At 37.6% G+C, this 17991-nt stretch overlaps 1 long non-coding RNA gene across 3 annotated transcripts; it reads right to left on the bottom strand.

Annotated features, from left to right (window-relative positions):
* Window positions 1-7043: 7043 nt before the first annotated feature.
* LOC117276603 (uncharacterized) lies at window positions 7044-16168 on the bottom strand. 3 transcript variants are annotated; one of them, XR_011414105.1, is made up of 2 exons: window positions 14885-16168; window positions 7044-7312 (listed from the first exon to the last, which is right to left on the bottom strand). It is a non-coding gene; the product is annotated as an uncharacterized lncRNA (long non-coding RNA). The 3 variants fall into 3 exon arrangements; XR_011414104.1 differs by lacking the exon at window positions 7044-7312 and adding an exon at window positions 13672-13940; XR_011414103.1 differs by lacking the exon at window positions 7044-7312 and adding an exon at window positions 13672-13940 and having other exon boundaries at window positions 15795-16168.
* Window positions 16169-17991: the final 1823 nt, after the last annotated feature.

The following is a 17991-nucleotide window of genomic DNA, read 5'->3' as shown; positions in this document are numbered from 1 at the left end:
CCACCTTTTGATCCTATTTTAAATTGTTCTGATGTTTCACTAAATTCTCAAACATGATTTTACAAAGTGACTCTTGCTTCATATATCTTGTTTCATATGACTCTTCTGTAAAGTGAGATAGATTGACGTGATTTTGCTCGTCAAAAATTTCATATGAAATTATATTGCGTAATAGCAACGGAATTTTGCGATTCTAAAGGAGTAAGGTATAATCTTTCTCAAGAGAATCGACTCAGGTATGTTAAGGCTAATCCTTCATTTTGGCATGATCCAAGTAACGATACATAAACGTAATGTTATTTCAAAAATAGTTCCACTCTTAGCAGTTAAGGAGGTCTACGTTATTCATTCCTGTAAAATGATATTCAAGCATGTCTAAGTATGTATCTAGTTCCCTATTGAGGTATATGATAAAGATGTTAATGTTTATAATATAGTAATACATGTACATGCATCTTTATGCATTTACCACTGTGCTACGGCCGGTCGGGCAATTACCACCGGTTGGGCAGTTATGTATCATTATTTACCGCTGATTGGGCAGACATGCATATTCATTTACCACCGAGCTACGACCGGTTGGGCAGTTACACATTTACTATCAAGCTACGGCCGGTCGGGCAGTTACCACTAATCAGTTGGGCAGTCATGTATCATACGATATGGATAATAGTCTGAAAAAGAAGCATTGCATATATGTAAGTATAATAAGTATGCATATACGGTGGCACTTTAGAGATTCGGGTTGATTCTTATATGTCTTTAATTAATGTTGACTTACTGTTATGTTTCAATTCTGCCTTACATACTCGGTACATTATTCGTACTGACGTCCTTTTGTTGAGGACGTTGCATTCATGCCTACAGGTATAGATAAATAGTTTGACGAGCCCTCATAGTAGACGAGATTGGCTTCAGCGAAGGATCGGTAAGACTCAACCTCATTCGAAGTGCAACCGAGTCTATGAGTCATCGTGTCAGAAGTTTTCTACAGACTTATGGGTAGGCCGGTACCCTGTCCCATTTGATGTCAAATAATCCTAGAGGTTTTGTAGATAGAGGTTCATTTTGTACAGTATGTTAGATACCTTGACGGCCCATATGTATTCATATTTTAAGAACGATAGTTTATTGATACAGTGTTGCCCACTTATAGTTATACATTACGAGTTATGGCTATATTGGCTCATGATAGTTGCAGAAGAAAAAAAAGAGTTACAGAGTGGTTTGCTCGGGCCAGACGACACTGGGTGCCAGTCATGCCTCCCCAGGTTTGGGGCGTGACAAGCCCAAGGCGATATACTCGGTCTGACGAATCCTTTGGCTAGTAACTCCTCAAGTTATTCTTTCAATTCTTTCGGAACCATGCGATACGGTGGAATAGATATAGGCTGGGTATCTGGAGCCAAGTCAATACAGAAATCAATATCACGATCAAGTGGCATACCTGGAAGATCTAAAGGAAATACATCAGAGAACTCCCGAACTACATGCACTGAATTAATAGCCGGAGTCTCTGCAGTAGTATCCCGAACATAGGCTAGATAAGCCAAACAACCCTTCTCAACCATGTGTTGAGCTTTTATAAAAGAAAGAACTCGATTCAATGAACTAACAGACGAACCCTTCCACTCCAGCTTAGGCAGTGCTAGAATAGCCAAGGTAATAGTCTTGGCATGACAATCTAGAATAGCATGATATGGAGATAACAGTCCATGCCCAAAATAATTTCAAAATCAGTCATCTCAAGCAGTAGAAGATCAGCTCTAGTTTCATAACCACAGAATGTAATAATACAGGACCGGTAGATCTGGTTCACAATAATAGAATCGCCCATAGGAATGGACACATAAACAAGAGTACTAAAGGACTCACGAGAAACACCCAGGAATGGAGCAAATAGAGATGACACATATGAATACGTAGATCCTGGATCAAATAATACTCAGGCATCTTTGCCGCAAACAGAAATAATACTTGTAATCACGGCATCTGAGGCCTCTGCATCTGGTCTGGCCGGAAAACATAGAACTGAGCTGGAGCACCAACTGGCTGACCTCCACCTCTAGGATGACCCCTACCCACCTGTCCTCTACCTCTTGGTAATCGGACAACTGGTGGAGCAACTGGTCCGGTAATCATAGGCTGCAGACCCTATTATACTAGCTTATCCCGAAGCCTGGGACAAAATCTCTGTATGTGACTGGGGTCCCTGCACTCGTAACAACTTTTCGGTTTAATGGGCTGTTGACTAAGAGTCTGGCCCTGGGGAACTGAATACCCACTGGGAGGACCCTGAATAGCTGGTGGGCGATAAGAACTCTCTGGTATAGCACTGAGATAGGGTCGCACTGGAGCACCTCGAGGAGGAGGTGGTGTTGGATATGGGGGCCTGCTGGATTTCCCTCTCACGAACTGACCTCTGCCCCTAGATGGAGCACCTCTGAACTCTCCAGAATACCTGAATCGCTTATCTCTAGTAACCTGCTCTCGGCTACGCTGACGTACACCCTCAATCCTACAGGCTATCTCCACGACTAGCTCATAAGAAGTACCCATCTCAACCTCTCTAGCCATAGTGGCCAGAATGCCAGTATGTAAACCCGCAACAAACCTCCGCACTCTCTCCGCCTCAGTAGGGAGTATCATAAGTACATGGCGAGATAACTCAGAAAATCTCGCCTCATAATCGATCACTGACATCTGACCATGTTGGAGCTGCTCAAACTGAAACCGCAACTCTTCCCTCTTGGAGGATGGAATATACCTGTCCAGGAAAATACGGGTGAACCTGTCCCAAGTCATGGAAGGAGAATCTACTTGTCTACCAAGAACATAAGACTACCACTATCTACGGGCTCTGCCCTCTAGCTGAAAAGTAGCAAAGTCTACCCCATGAGACTCCAATATCCTCATGTTGTATAGTCTATCCTTGCACCGATCAATGAAATCCTGGGGATCCTCATGTCTCTCACCCCCAAAGATAGGAGGATGTAGTCTAGTCCATCTGTCCAATAGTTTCTGCGAATCAGCGGCTGCAGCTGGCCTGGGCTCAGGTGTAGCTGCTGCCACAGGCTGGGCTCTACCCACAGGTAGTGCACCCTGGGTCTGATATACAACAACTGCCTGTCCATGAGCCTGTACGGTAGGGGTCTGTGCTCTCCCGCCCGATTGAGATATGGGTGGTTCTGCCAGAAATAAACCGGCCTGAGTTATATTGTCCATGAACCGCAGCATTACGACCCATAGCATCCTGGAATCCCGGTGCAGATGTGAAATCCACCGAAGCTAGCTCTGCCACAGGCACCTCACCTTGTTCTTCAATAATGGAATTCTCTGCTGGATACACTGGCGGCATAACTGGAACAGTCCTGGGACGTCCTTTCCCTCTACCACGGGCTGGAGCCCTCCCTCGGCCTCTAGCAACTGGGGGAGTAGCTCTTCCCTGGTCTGGAACCTCATTAGAGCGCGTTCTCACCATCTGTGAGAGAATAAGAGAAGGATATTTAGTACTACACTAATTGCACGATGGAATATGAAGAAAGATAGTTTCCTAACACCCTATAGCCTCTCGAAGATAAGTACATACGTCTCTGTACCGATCCGCAAAACTCTATTAGGTCTGCTCATAATTTGTGAGATCTAAGTGAACCTAGTGCTCTGATACCATGTTGTCACGACCCAATTTCACCTATAGGTCGTGATGGCGCCCAACACTACAGCTAGGCAAGCCAACCAGTAATTTAAAATAACCAAGAAAATAAGCAACTCTTAATTCAACCAATGTGTGTGCCAAGACCTGGTGTCACAAGTGTATGAGCATCTAGTAGATTATATAAAACCTCAAATACTGTCTGAAATAAAAATAGACAGAATGAAAAATACAAGGAGAGACACTGGTAGCTGCAGAACGGCTCAGAAAGGCAGCTCACCACTATGCCCCTGGATAACGTGGGTGTAAGACGATAGGTCCCCCACTAGTACTTGCCTCAGGTCCTGCACAAAAAGTGCGGCAAGTGTAGTATGAGTACGTAAATAACGTGTACCTAGTAAGTATCAAGCCTAATCTCGAAGTGGGAGAGACGAGATGGTCGACTTTGACACTCACTAAGGGTCAACAATATTAAATAGAATATAACAGAATTTATTTAACTCAGTATGATTCACAAAGTCAACAATAATTTTATTTAATCAGCAGAAATAATTAAATTCCCTCAAATGCAACAATTCTCAATATATTAATTAAATTCCTTCAATTCCAATAAAATTTTTAATTTATCAATTAGCCTCATTTACAGGAATAACAATAATTTCTTAACAAGCAGAGAACATAATTCTTTAAATTCCAGAGATTTTTAATTTATCAGTTAGCTTCACAAGCTATAATAAACTATCAGAGTATCGTGTAATTATTATTATTATTAAGCACGATTTCTACTGAGGTCGTTCAGCCCGATCCAGAGTGCCGTGTACACAGCTGAGGGACGTGCGGCACGATCCATAGATGCATCTATCCTGCCGAGGCGTTCGGCCCGCTCCACAAGAAAGGAGGACATTTCTTATGTACCTCCGGAATGAGAGTATATTTATTATAAGATAAATTCAGGAGGAAAAATAATTTCTCTTAACAATTAATTAATTTAAATAGAAAATCAAGTATATGAGATTTTCATCCTTTAATATTTTTATCTAACAATTCACAATATAATAAATATATATATATATATATATATATATATATATATATATTAAACAAAAAATATAATTTTCGCAATAATTCATATATATATATATATATATATATATATATATATATATATATATATATATATATAAACAAAAAATATAATTTACGCAAGTAATTCATGCTTTGAGTTCTAAACTACACGGACTTTAGCATTAATAGTAGCTACGCACGGACTCTCGTCACCTCGTGCGTACGTAGTCCCCACAATTAGCAATAATTATTACTTTAATTACTTATGGGTAATTTTCCCCTCACAAGATTAGACAAGAGACTTACCTCGTCTTACTCCAATTTAATCCACTAATAGGCCTTTTCCTCAATTATCCAACTTTGATTGGCTCGAATCTAATCAAAGATAATTCGATACAATCACTAAAATTTATAGGAATCAATTCTATAAGAAAGTACTACATTTTCAATGAAAATCCCGAATTTAATTAAAAATTCGTCTGTAGGGCTCACATCTCGGAATCCGGTGAAAGTTACGAAATCCAATAACCCATTCAATTACGAGTTCAACCATACCAGTTTTACTCAAATCCCACTCTGAATCAATACCGAAATCTCAAAAATTCGTTTCTATGAGATTTCTAAAAAAATTTCAAATTTCAATCTCAAAACACTAATTAAATGGTGAACATAATGATATATTTGTGTATATAGACCAAATCCGAGTTGGAATCACTTATCCCAATGTCTTTCCTTGAAATACTGTCAAAAGTCGTCTCTGCTCAAGCTCAAGTTCGTCAAAAATGGCAAATGGGACGAATGCCCTCTTTTATAAATCTGCCCAGGCAGCCTTCGGAACTGAGCCTCGATCGTGGCTTCGATCATGGCCCTCGAGCCTGGGCCTCGATCGTTGCCTCGATCATGGCCCTCGAGATGGGCCTCGGTTATGGCATTGAGCCTGGGCCTCGGTCATGGCCTCGATCATGGCATCGAGGCTGGGCCTTCGATTGTGACCCTAGATCTTGGGTCTCGACCCTGGCCCTCGAGCCTTGCCTTCGATCATGGCCCTCGAGCTGGGCCTTCGATCATGGCTTCGATCCTGAGCCTCGTCCCTGGCTTCGACCCTGGCCGTCGACCCTGGGCTCGATATCTGGGCTCGATCTTTGGCTCGATCATAGCCTAGAATATCCAGCAGAAGGAAAAATTGCAGCAACTTTTTAAGTCCAATATTTTTGATCTGTTAACCATCCGAAACTCACCCGAGACCCTCGAGACCTCAACCAAATATACTAACAAGTCCTAAAATATCATACGAACTTATTTGAAATCTCAAATCACATAAAACGACGCTAAAACCACGAATCATGCTCCAATTCAAGTTTAATAAAACTTAAAATTTCCAACTTCTTCATTCGATGTCGAAACCTATCAAATCAAGTCCGATTGACCTCAAATTTTGCACACAAGTCATAAATGATATAACGGAGCTATAAAAATTTTCAGAACTGGATTTTGACTCCGATATCAAAAAGTCAACTCCCTGGTCAAACTTCCAAACTTAAATTCTTGTTTTAGTCATTTCAAGCCTAATTTAACTATGGACTTCCAAATAAAATTTCGAACACGCTCCTAGGTCCAAAATCGCCATACGGAGCTGTTGGAATCGTCAAAATTCTATTCCGGAGTCGTTTTCTTAAAATGCTGATCGAAGTCAAACTAGGTCTTTTAAAGCCAACTTAAGGAACCAAGTATTCCGATTTCAACCCAAACACTTCCAAATCCCGAACCAACCATCCCCGCAAGTCATAAATCATTAAAAGCACATACGAAAAGTTTTATTTTAGGGAATGAGATTCTAAAAGTCAAAATGACCGATTCGGTCATTACAAGAAGTGTTGTGAGTTGTGACTATATATAGCTATGCATATAGCGATGCATAGAAAATGAAAGAATTTGATGTTTTTTCTCTTACTGGGCTCAACATATAGTGTGTTATGCACTTCAAAAGCTGAAACTTCATGGAAGATATCAACTTTAACTGATGCTTAAATTTGGTTATCAAAGACCAATTCTCCTACTTCATCAATTGGCCTTAATTTTAAGAATTTTTTATAGAAGTTATGGTAGTATTATCAATAACAGTTGTTCAAATCACAAACATTTTTTATTGACTTATTATTTTTGTATTTGTTTGGTATGCTTCACGTCACGACCCAAAATCCATTAAGGCCGTGATGGCGCCAGACACCACTGTCAGGCAAGCCAACCATAATCAATTAACTTAATTACCCATTTTAGTATTTTTGAAATCAAAATTTCTTCAATGAAACAATAAAGATAGAACTCATAGAGTAAATGATAAATATTTTTAGCAACTAAATTTTTAAACAATTCACAACCATTCCCAAAATCCGGTGTCACAAGTGCATGAGCATTTACTAGGGAATTAAAAATAAAATACAGCATCTGTCCAGAATACAAATTAGACAGGAAAATATAATAACTCTGAAGTAGACTCTATTGGCTGCGAATCGTAATACAGAATTCAGCTCACCTATGTCCCCACAATTATTAACTACACCTCTGAGCCCACAAGGCAGCTAGACATATATGTACCTGCACAATAAAATGTGCAGCAAGTGCAGCATGAGTACGAAAACAACGTGTACCCTGTAAGTATCAAGCCTAATCTCGAAGAGGTAGAGACGAAATGGTCGACTTTGACACTCACTAAGGGTCAACAATAATAAGTAACATAAAAATAGAAATATTTTTATCAACATGATTCACAGAGTTAACAATAATTTTATTGAACCAGCAGAAATAATTAAATTTCTTTAATTCCAATAAATTTTTAGTTTATCAATTAGCCTCATTTACAGGAATAATCATAATTTTCTTAACAAGCAGAGATAATTAATTCTTTCTATTTACAATAGTTTCTAACTTATCAATCAAATTCCTTCAAATGCAACAATTCTCAATCTATTAATTAAATCCACAAGATGCAATTAAAAATAGCAAAGTATCGTGTAATTATTATTATTAGGCACGATTTCTGCCGAGGTCGTACGGCCCGAACCAGAGTATCGTGTACACTGCCGAGGGACGTGCGGCGCGATCCATAGATGCATCTATCCTACAGAGGCGTTCGGCCCGCTCCACAAGAAAGGAGGACATTTTCTTATGTACCTCCGGAAGGAGAGTATATTTATTATAGGATCAATTCGAGAGGATGATCAATTCCTTTTAACAATTAATTAATTTAAACAGAAAATTGAGCATATGAGACTTTCATCTTTTAATATTTTTACCTAACAATTATCTACATATATATATATATATATATATATATATATATATATATATATATATATATATATATATATATATATATATAATTTATACAAGTAATTCATGGTTTGTGTCCTAAACTACCCGGACTTTAGCATTAATAGTAGCTACGCATGGACTCTCGTCACCTCGTGCGTACGTAGCCTCCATAATTAGCAACAATTATTACTTTAATTACCTATGGGGTAAATTCCCCCTCATAAGATTAGACAAGAGACTTACCTCGCTCCAAAATTTCATAACTAAACAAAATCCAATAAAGTAGATACACACTAATAATGAGAAATCAAAGACGAAGAGAAGAACTCCGAAATAGTTTCATCTTCACCTTTTTAATAACCAAAACTATCGTCCAATTTATGATATTATTAAACTAATCAAAACTCATGCTGATAAAAGAATTAGTATAAAATACCAAAGCAGCTAAGCAGTAAGGCATTGATACATTAGACAAGAGAATGAATTGGACATTATATAGAGGAGAAAGAATTTCAGCACATATAAGAATTTCAGCACATATCACTCTTACGAAACCTAAAAAAAAAAGTCAAAAATCATTATTATTTATATTCCACACAACAAGCACAAATTAAGCAAAACAAATAAACAATAAATAAAATTATCAAAACGTGATGAAACATAACAAATAAACCACTAATTTATGATATATGAAGTAAAAATTGAAGCAAGGTAGAAAAAGGAAAAGACCTTTGTATTATATAATTTTGCCTTGAATGTGATTGCACCTCGAATTCGAACAAAGCACAAGTTACTACGGACCAGATCTCAGCCTCAACCACTCGACATCAACTCTACGTTGCTTTGATAGATTAATTTCATTTGGATAGAATATAGCCACTGTTTATATTCAAAAAGAATATGAGGAAGATGAGTGATTGTGAGATTTCAAGCTCTCTTTCTTTTGTTGTTTTCGTATCTTTCATTTTTTGTTTCCTTCTTCTTCTTCTTTTTAGGTGCCTTTTTCGTGTCCCTTCCCCAAAGAAACCAGCCCCTCCTTATCGTTTCTTTTTTCTGTTTTTCCTTACTTTCACGTCCTCCCCCTCTTTTTTATTTCCTCCTAGTCCTTTTTCTAGATGAATCGGCCATATTCTTTCGCTTTTAGGTCGTTTTATTCAAAAGTCAAACCTTAGTAAATTTTTCCAACTTAAAACTTTCGAAATTAGAATTTTCTTTTCAAATCAATTCCGAACTTTTCGAAATTAAATTCCGACTACGCGTACAAGTCATAAAATATGGAATAAAGCTACTCAAACCGCCGAACGACGCGCTAGAGCTCAAAACAGCCAGTCGGGTCATTACATTCTCTCCCACTTAAACATACGTTCGTCCTTGAACTTGCTAAGAACTACTCCGAAAATGTCCAAAATCACTATTAAATACCTCGTGTACCTCCCCGTGCTACTACAATCCAGTTGCATACATTAGCTCGAGCCAGACTGAAAATCCTACATATAACCTTAGCTAACCAGCTTTAGAACTAAATTCCAACTTCTAAATTTCTTTACAAGACGTTATTCTAAAGCACGAACACAGTGCGAATCTACACATGCTGATTCCACACACAATCATGCACTCAGGCTAACATCACAAAATGCATCGCATAAATTGTTTGCCCAAGGCAACCTCTTCCAAGCACAACAGTTGAAACTTCACTGACCCGGCGGCCGAAGCACACCTCATAACACCTATGAGCCCGGTTCCAAAGCTCCAATGCTGCCACGAAGAACGAGATGTGTAGAAACTCATAACCACCTGCCGAATCAACAAATCCTGGAGTCTCCTCCTGACAGGAACCATTACCTTATTTTGAACTGAATCACGATATTTGTTCTTTAACAGGAACCATTAGCTAATAACCTCATCTCACCCAGTACAAGTTGTTCTGGCAATAAGCCATCTCAACCACTGACCAAAATCTCATATGACACCATCAATGTGCCGACAAGCCATAACTCGAATATGATATATAAAGAAAAACGAACTCTAAAAAAGAACTACCTAACCCACGTAACAAATAAAACAGTCGAACAGACTCTATGAACTGTCTTCAGTGAATGAGAAACAAAATACAAAGAAACAAATATATGTAACTGTATTCAGCATCCCGTTGTTGCGGTGTGCAACCCGATCCAAACAGCATACCTGTTGCGGCGTGTCACCCGATCCGCACAAAAAAAGAATCTATAAGGAAATACTTACCGAGCTAGAATGGTCATTACTATAAAATATCCAAATATCGGATACAAGCACACTAAGTGCATGATACCATACATGAGAGGACCGACATCGCCATATGCTACAAAACTCAAGCACAACTAAGGTGCGATATATGATCTGAATCTCGAGAGCCATCCTGCTCACATAGCACCATCGCTACACGGAACCTCAATACATAAAAAATTTATCAAGCAGTTTCACAACTCACACGGCACAATATAGTATTACATGAAATAGCCGACGATGAAACGACTTCCAACGTCCGAATACTCCTTCATAAGGAGCGCTATGCTGAAATGAACACATCCGGCCTGATATAAAGCCCATATTCATTTTTAAATCCATCCACATACCTCAAGCCGATTCTGATCACACCGTACTAGACTAATAACCTTTCAAGGATCCATAAATCAATACACAAGGTCTCTTACACCTGACATCGACCTTAGGTGACGCCGAAAACAATACCATCTTACTTTAAATATCTAAATCCTTTTCCTGTTCATCCTAGCTCAGGACATCATTGTCAACACCGAACCGAAATCTTGAATCCTCAACTTTCGAATCCCATGCTACTTAGTGTACTTAATCACGCAAATGTGCAGTAGTACAAAAATTCCATCATAACTCCTGAACCACTAATAGGGTAAACACTTCATCATATAGAAACCTTCTACTTAACTCATTTCAAGAGAACCATTACAACAAGTGACCGAATTCCCCTATCCGCAGAAAATACCGGCCTCAAGTAGTGGTCTAAACCACCATAACTCTTCTGGAATCCCTCTACACATAACATGCCATAATACTTGAATTCCTCCAAATAAAATCAATTACGGCGGTCGTCAAGCCTCGCACGTACCGCCACAAATCACATCCATAACTCAATTCTCTGAAGGAACTGATCATTGCCACCATCATGCCAATTCAACCATTGTTAGCCGACCCGTCTTTTCTCAATTTATTCTCAACTTGCCTTAGAAATAATAATAGTCCCATTCATTACATCACGAACTCAAATTCGCACTCATCCCGAGTGACCTTATTTCATGAGACCATGCTGTTTCAAAACTCACTAATCATCTCATATCCCTCCTTGTGCGCACTTTTACATCTTCAACTGGTACACCCATTCTGATACTTCTTTTATGAATCCGAAGTTATTTCCTTCCGTTTCCTCCAATGCTACACCGCAGACCGAAGATAACATAGAACACCCCAAACCCTTTTCAAAAACTGTTGCAAAAGCTCGATACTTAACCATACTACAGGCTCGAAATCATTAGGCACCACACTGTAACGTTTTGAATCCACTAGGACCATTATTGAGAGTCACCCATTCCGACCTGGTCCCGAATAAAATCAACTCCAAGGCTCTGCTAGCAGTTGAACACTCTCTCGAAGAAGCACCCAGCCGAATCACCTTCCTCGTACATCACATCAACACGAAGCATAGACTCTAAGTCTTCCCAAAGCCTGAACATGAATAGATAAGGCCAAATATGGCACACATTTCCCAAATCCTTTGCTCAAATTACCACTGATATTTTCATTCCTTAGTTGAAATGACCCACCAATACACCGATAACCAGAAACCTCACAAATAGATAACCATGCAATCCAATTGTAGACGGTGGGGCTCGATCTCCCACTTAGCTTTAAGATACCACCACATAATATCGAGCCTACAACTATTCCTCCTCCTCATTTACCATGATCTCGCGCTGTTAACCGCCAAATTCTCAAAATTCCTTTTGTTAAGCTTTCCCCGAACATTCTGAACTATTAGCCACAATCACCTATTTGACTTCTTACCGGGTAACAAGTAAAATTCTTTGTAGAAGCTCCATCAACACCACGCAACTTCTAACCTGCTCACAGGAGATATCCCACTTGTGAAAAATCCATGCTGACATCCTCTAACAATGCTGCACCGAGTATTATTACCACAAAACCAATAAACCAACCTGAGCCCGTGCTCGTTCACCAGCTGTACCAGTCCGTTCACTTCCTGTTGACCTTAACTAAAGGTGCGATGATACATTCTAACCCAAAGTTATGTTGCATCCCTCTTCATATTAAGCAACTCCCTCCAGTTGTATATAATCTTCCTCAATATAGCAGCTAATATTACAACTTAAGTCCGTAGTCCTAGTCGCTGTCCATCCTAAATCCCAAATCACTCCAAACTTTCCTCAAGACATGTAATTATCCTACCACGCAATCCATATGCTACCTTGCCACTCTCCCACTTTGGTCAAACCCTCTCCTTTAAGCAACTACTCGACTTCTGTTTTCTTACACTTGTCCTTCTCGGAACCTAACCACCACAAGACACCTTCAACATGTCCTTCCTCATTCTTCGCTGCCCAGTTATTGCCTTAACTCAAAAAGTAGCACTTGAACCAATTGATCGTTACCAACTTTAAACCTTTTCGAGGATCATCCTTCTCGAGCTATCAATACTAGGAACACCGCTTCTATCCTGAACCACTGCACACCGCGATCTCTAACAGCTTCTCCTCCTACACCAATTCCTAACACCCGCTGTGAAGGCGAGTTGAAGAAGACCATAACACCGGTGAACCTTAACGCATTTAACAAGGCGATGACATCACGTCACAATTGAGAACTCTACCACACTCGAAAATATCAAGTTTCGTTACTCCATCAACCCCCGAACCTGAACATTCATAGTCCGATTGCCTTTTCTCCGCTGGAAATAAAACATGGAACATCTGAATCATGTACTGAGAAAAATCTTCTTTCAATTCGTTTACTGTTGTGACACACAGACAGGCATTTTACCATTTCATAAATTCTGTACGATAACAGCGCACGAATCGTCATAACAATCAATGTCAAATCTCAAAACCTTAGGTAGTACTGATACTTAATTTGAAATGACAGAGCGGCCTTCCGCAAGGCGACGATAATAACCTAATTAATTACACAGGGAGAAGCATCATGCACTACATCTGTAGCACCATTAAAAATTTTCTCGATCCCTAATTTATAACAAGCGCTTCATATCGCATAAGATTGAATAGGAAGGAAATGAAGGCATAAGCCTCAAAGGAATCAAATCGCACGATGAGGAATCAAAAAGGGAAGTATTCCTAATAGCCCTGTAGTCTCTCGAAGATAATCACAGACGTCTCTGTACCGATCTGCAAGACTCTACTAGACTTGCTCATGACTTGTGAGACCTAAGTGAACCTAGTGCTCTGATACCATGTTTGTCACGACCCAAAATCCATTAAGGCGGTGATAGTGCCAGACACCACTGTCAGGCAAGCCAACCATAATTAATTAACTTAATTACCCATTTTAGTATTTTTGAAATCAAAATTTCTTCAATGAAACAATAAAGATAGAACTCATAGAGTAAATGATAAATATTTTTAGCAACTAAATTTCTAAACAATTCACAACTATTCCCAAAACCCGGTGTCGCAAGTGCATGAACATTTACTATAGAATTAAAAATAAAATACATCATCTGTCCAGAATACAAATTAGACAGGAAAATATAATAACTCTGAAGGAGACTCTATTGGCTGCGGATTGTAATACAGAATTCAGCCCACCTATGTCCCCACAATTATTAACCACACATTTGCGCCCACAAGGCAGCTAGACATATATGTACCTGCACAATAAAATATACAGCAAGTGCAGCATGAGTACGAAAATAATGTATACCCAGTAAATATCAAGCCTAATCTCGAAGAGGTAAAGACGAGATGGTCGACTTTGACACTCACTAAGGGTCAATAATAATAAGTAACATAAAAATAGAAATATTTTTATCAACATGATTCACAGAGTTAACAATAATTTTATTGAACCAGCAGAAATAATTAAATTCCTTTAATTCCAATAAATTTCTAATTTATCAGTTAGCCTCATTTACAGGAATAATCATAATTTCCTTAACAAGCAGAGATAATTAATTCTTTCAATTTCCAATAATTTCCAACTTATCAATCAAATTCCTTCAAATGCAACAATTCTCAATCTATTAATTAAATTCACAAGCTGCAATTAAAAATAGCAAAGTATCGTGTAATTATTATTATTAGGTATGATTTTTGCCGAGGTCGTACGGCCCGAGCCAGAGTGTCGTGTACACTGCCGAGGGACGTGCGGCGCGATCCATAGATGCATCTATCCTACCGAGGCGTTCGGCCCGCTCCACAAGAAAGGAGGAAATTTTTTTATGTACCTCCGGAAGGAGAGTATATTTATTATAGGATCAATTCGAGGGGATGAATAATTCCTTTTAACAATTAATTAATTTAAACAGAAAATTGAGCATATGAGACTTCCATCTTTTAATATTTTTACCATATATATATATATATATATATATATATATATATATATATATATATATATATATTAAATAAAGAATACAATTTGCACAAGTAATTCATGCTTTGTGTCCTAAACTACCCGAACTTTAGCATTAATAGTAGCTACGCATGGACTCTCGTCACCTCGTGCGTACGTAGCCACTACAATTAGCAATAATTATTACTTTAATTACCTATGGGGTAAATTCTCCCTCACAAGATTAGACAAGAGACTTACCTCGCTCCGAAATTCCATAACCGGCTCCAACACCACTCAAACACCTCAACCCGATGCCCGTCTCTTCAAAACTAGTCAAACATCGTACAAACCAATCAAAATATCCTCCACTACGTATAATTTATAATGATTATCAGCTTCGCTCAAAATCCAACAAAGTCAATCCTCGGGCCCATGCGCCCGGATTTCGAAAATTTTCGAAGATAAACTTTACCCATAATACCACGAACTCAAATATATAATTTATTCTTAATTCCATGTCCAATTTCGTGATCAAAATCCAAAAATACCAAATTCTATATTTTCTTCCAAAATTCCAAATTTCTACTAATTTCTATATTTAAATCCATATATAAACCATGTATTACACTTGTAATAAAACCAAGACGGAGGACTACGGAAAATAATTGAAAACTAAACTCAACATAAGACTATGTGGAATCAATAAAGGTCAGCTCAAAAAAAATAACTAAACAAAATCCAATAAAGTACATACATACTGATAATGAGAAATCAAAGACGAAGAGAAGAACCCCCCAAATAGTTTCATCTTCACCTTTTTAATAACCAAAACTATCGTCCAATTTATGATCTTTTTAAACTAATCAAACTCATGATAATAAGAGAATTAGTATAAAATACCAAAGCAGCTAAGCAGGAAGGCATTGATACAGTAGACAAGAGAATGAACTGAACATTATATAGAGGAGAAAGAATTTCAGCACATATCACTCTTACGAAACCCAAAAAAAAAAGTCAAAAATCGTTATTATTTATATTCCACACAACAAGCACAAATTAAGCAAAACAAATAAATAAAATTATCAAAACGTGATGAAACATAACAAATAAATCACTAATTTATGATATATGAAGTAAAAATTGAAGCAAGGTAGAAAAAGGAAAAGACCTTTGTATTATATAATTTTGCCTTAAATGTGATTGCACCTCGAATTCGAACAAAGCACAGGTTACTACGGACCAGATCTCAGCCTCAACCACTCGACATCAACTCAACTGACGAAATCGATCTCCATTACGTTGCTTTGATAGATTAATTTTAACCCAGCGGAATTTGGATAGAATATAGCCACTATTTATGTTCAAAAGGAATATGAGGAAGATGAGTGATTATGAGATTTCAAGCTCTCTTTCTTTTGTTATTTTCGTATCTTTCATTTTTTGTTTCCTTCTTCTTCTTTTTTTTTTTAGGTGCATTTTTCGTGTCCCTTTCCCCAAAGAAACCATCCCCTCCTTATCGTTTCTTTTTTTCTGTTTTTCCTTACTTTCACGTCCTCCCCCTCTTTTTTATTTCTTCCTAGTCCTTTTTCTAGATGAATCGGTTACATTCTTTTGCTTTTAGGTCGTTTTATTCGAAAGTCAAACCTTAGTCAATTTTTTCAACTTAAAACTTTCAAAATTAAAATTTTCTTTTCAAATCAATTCCGAATTTCCCGAAATTAAATTCCGACTACGCGTACAAATCATAAAATATGGAGTGAAACTACTCAAGATCTCAAACCGCCGAATAACGTGCTAGAGCTCAAAATAGCCAGTCGGGTCGTTACACTTCACATATATAAAACTCGTTCCTATATATGAATATGAGAGCATTGATTCAAGAGAGTAGGAAATCCTCACATTCTCAATCTATTTTATAATTTGATGCAGAAAATGATTGAGCTTGATGTATTTTGTTTTGTAACGCCAGTCATTTGTAAGTAGGAAAAAGACGTCTCACCTCTAAGATGAATTATGTTTCTCAATAAATTGTGAATACTTCTCCATTTACTTTAATGCTAATTCAGAGGAAGTCAAAAATATAAAAATTTCACCAAGCCTCGAGGAACTTTTTTCCATCACTGTTTCTCAGTCACAATTTATCCTCCATGAAACATATTTGATTGTTTGGAATAAACACTTAGAGGAATACATTTCAGGAACTTTATTCACCATTATGAGTTTCTTAAAGTAGAATAGGCTTTTCTGATATTCAATTTGGTGGTTATAAATTGTGATAAATTAAAGCATAATTTAGTTCTTTATTTTTCACTTACAACCAGTTGATTTTTATTTGAAAAATTAACAAGTAAAACTTTATACATTCGAATTAGTGTTTCTACCCAATTCGGCATGAAGCAAACAGTAACAGATAGATAGGTAAGTAGAAATGGAAATATGTTGATGTCGCAATCATGTGCCGTAATGAATACAATAAAATGCAGGCTACTTAAATTTTCAAGACAAAATTAAGGTTTCACTTACAAGACCAGCTATCTTGGAAGAGCTAAATGTTACAACAACTCTGCGCTCATTAAGAGGAACTAAATTGGCAGTGGCCTGCAGAGATTGTAAGAAAACTTACCTAAACTTTATTGCAAATATCAAAGATGAAACATTTTCTTCTTTAAATTGACAAGGGATAACCCTTTCTTAAATATATGTCAAATTTTTCTCTTGGAATCCAGGACAATGAGAATTTTACCATGATGGAAAACATAATTTTTGTAACTTTTAAGGATCAAAAACCAGCCTATGATATCTATCCTGACAGAATCGAGCATCAATTTTTTATCTCTTACCTTTTCACAACAGTTGCAAGAGTTTGTACGGCAGATCTAAGCTAGCTTCACATTGGGAAAATTTCTTAGAATAGTACGGTCATGTGGTCTTGAATTATGCTTGGGTCCTAATATTGGCCCCAATAAAATTCATCTTTATTTTTTGTTTTAATTCTTTTGAATTCGACCGTTAAATACATATGTTTCTATTATTTCTCTTCGCTCTTTTTTCTTTTGAATCGATCCGTGCATCACGCGGGTACATATACTAGTTACTATTATTAAGCTATGAAATCATAGCTGAAGTTCTACTAATTTGTAACTTTATCCTATTTTTTGTTTGTTTACGTAGAAAGTATTTACGATAAGAGTTGCCGATTAACTAGAGCAATTATAATCTAATGTCAAATTATAAAATTGCCAACTTATGAAGTCCAACACAAGGAGATCATCAAGTCGACAACACCAAATTGGTCGAATCATTATATTAAACCAATGATGATATTGTTAATGTATTAGTTTGCAAATAACGGGCTTTTTAAAACA

Source organism: Nicotiana tomentosiformis, chromosome 2, assembly GCF_000390325.3.
Source record: "Nicotiana tomentosiformis chromosome 2, ASM39032v3, whole genome shotgun sequence".
In the NCBI taxonomy this organism is placed as follows: Eukaryota; Viridiplantae; Streptophyta; class Magnoliopsida; order Solanales; family Solanaceae; genus Nicotiana; species Nicotiana tomentosiformis.
The sequence above is the reverse complement of the archived record's forward strand: the minus strand, read 5'-3'. Positions and strand labels throughout refer to the sequence as shown.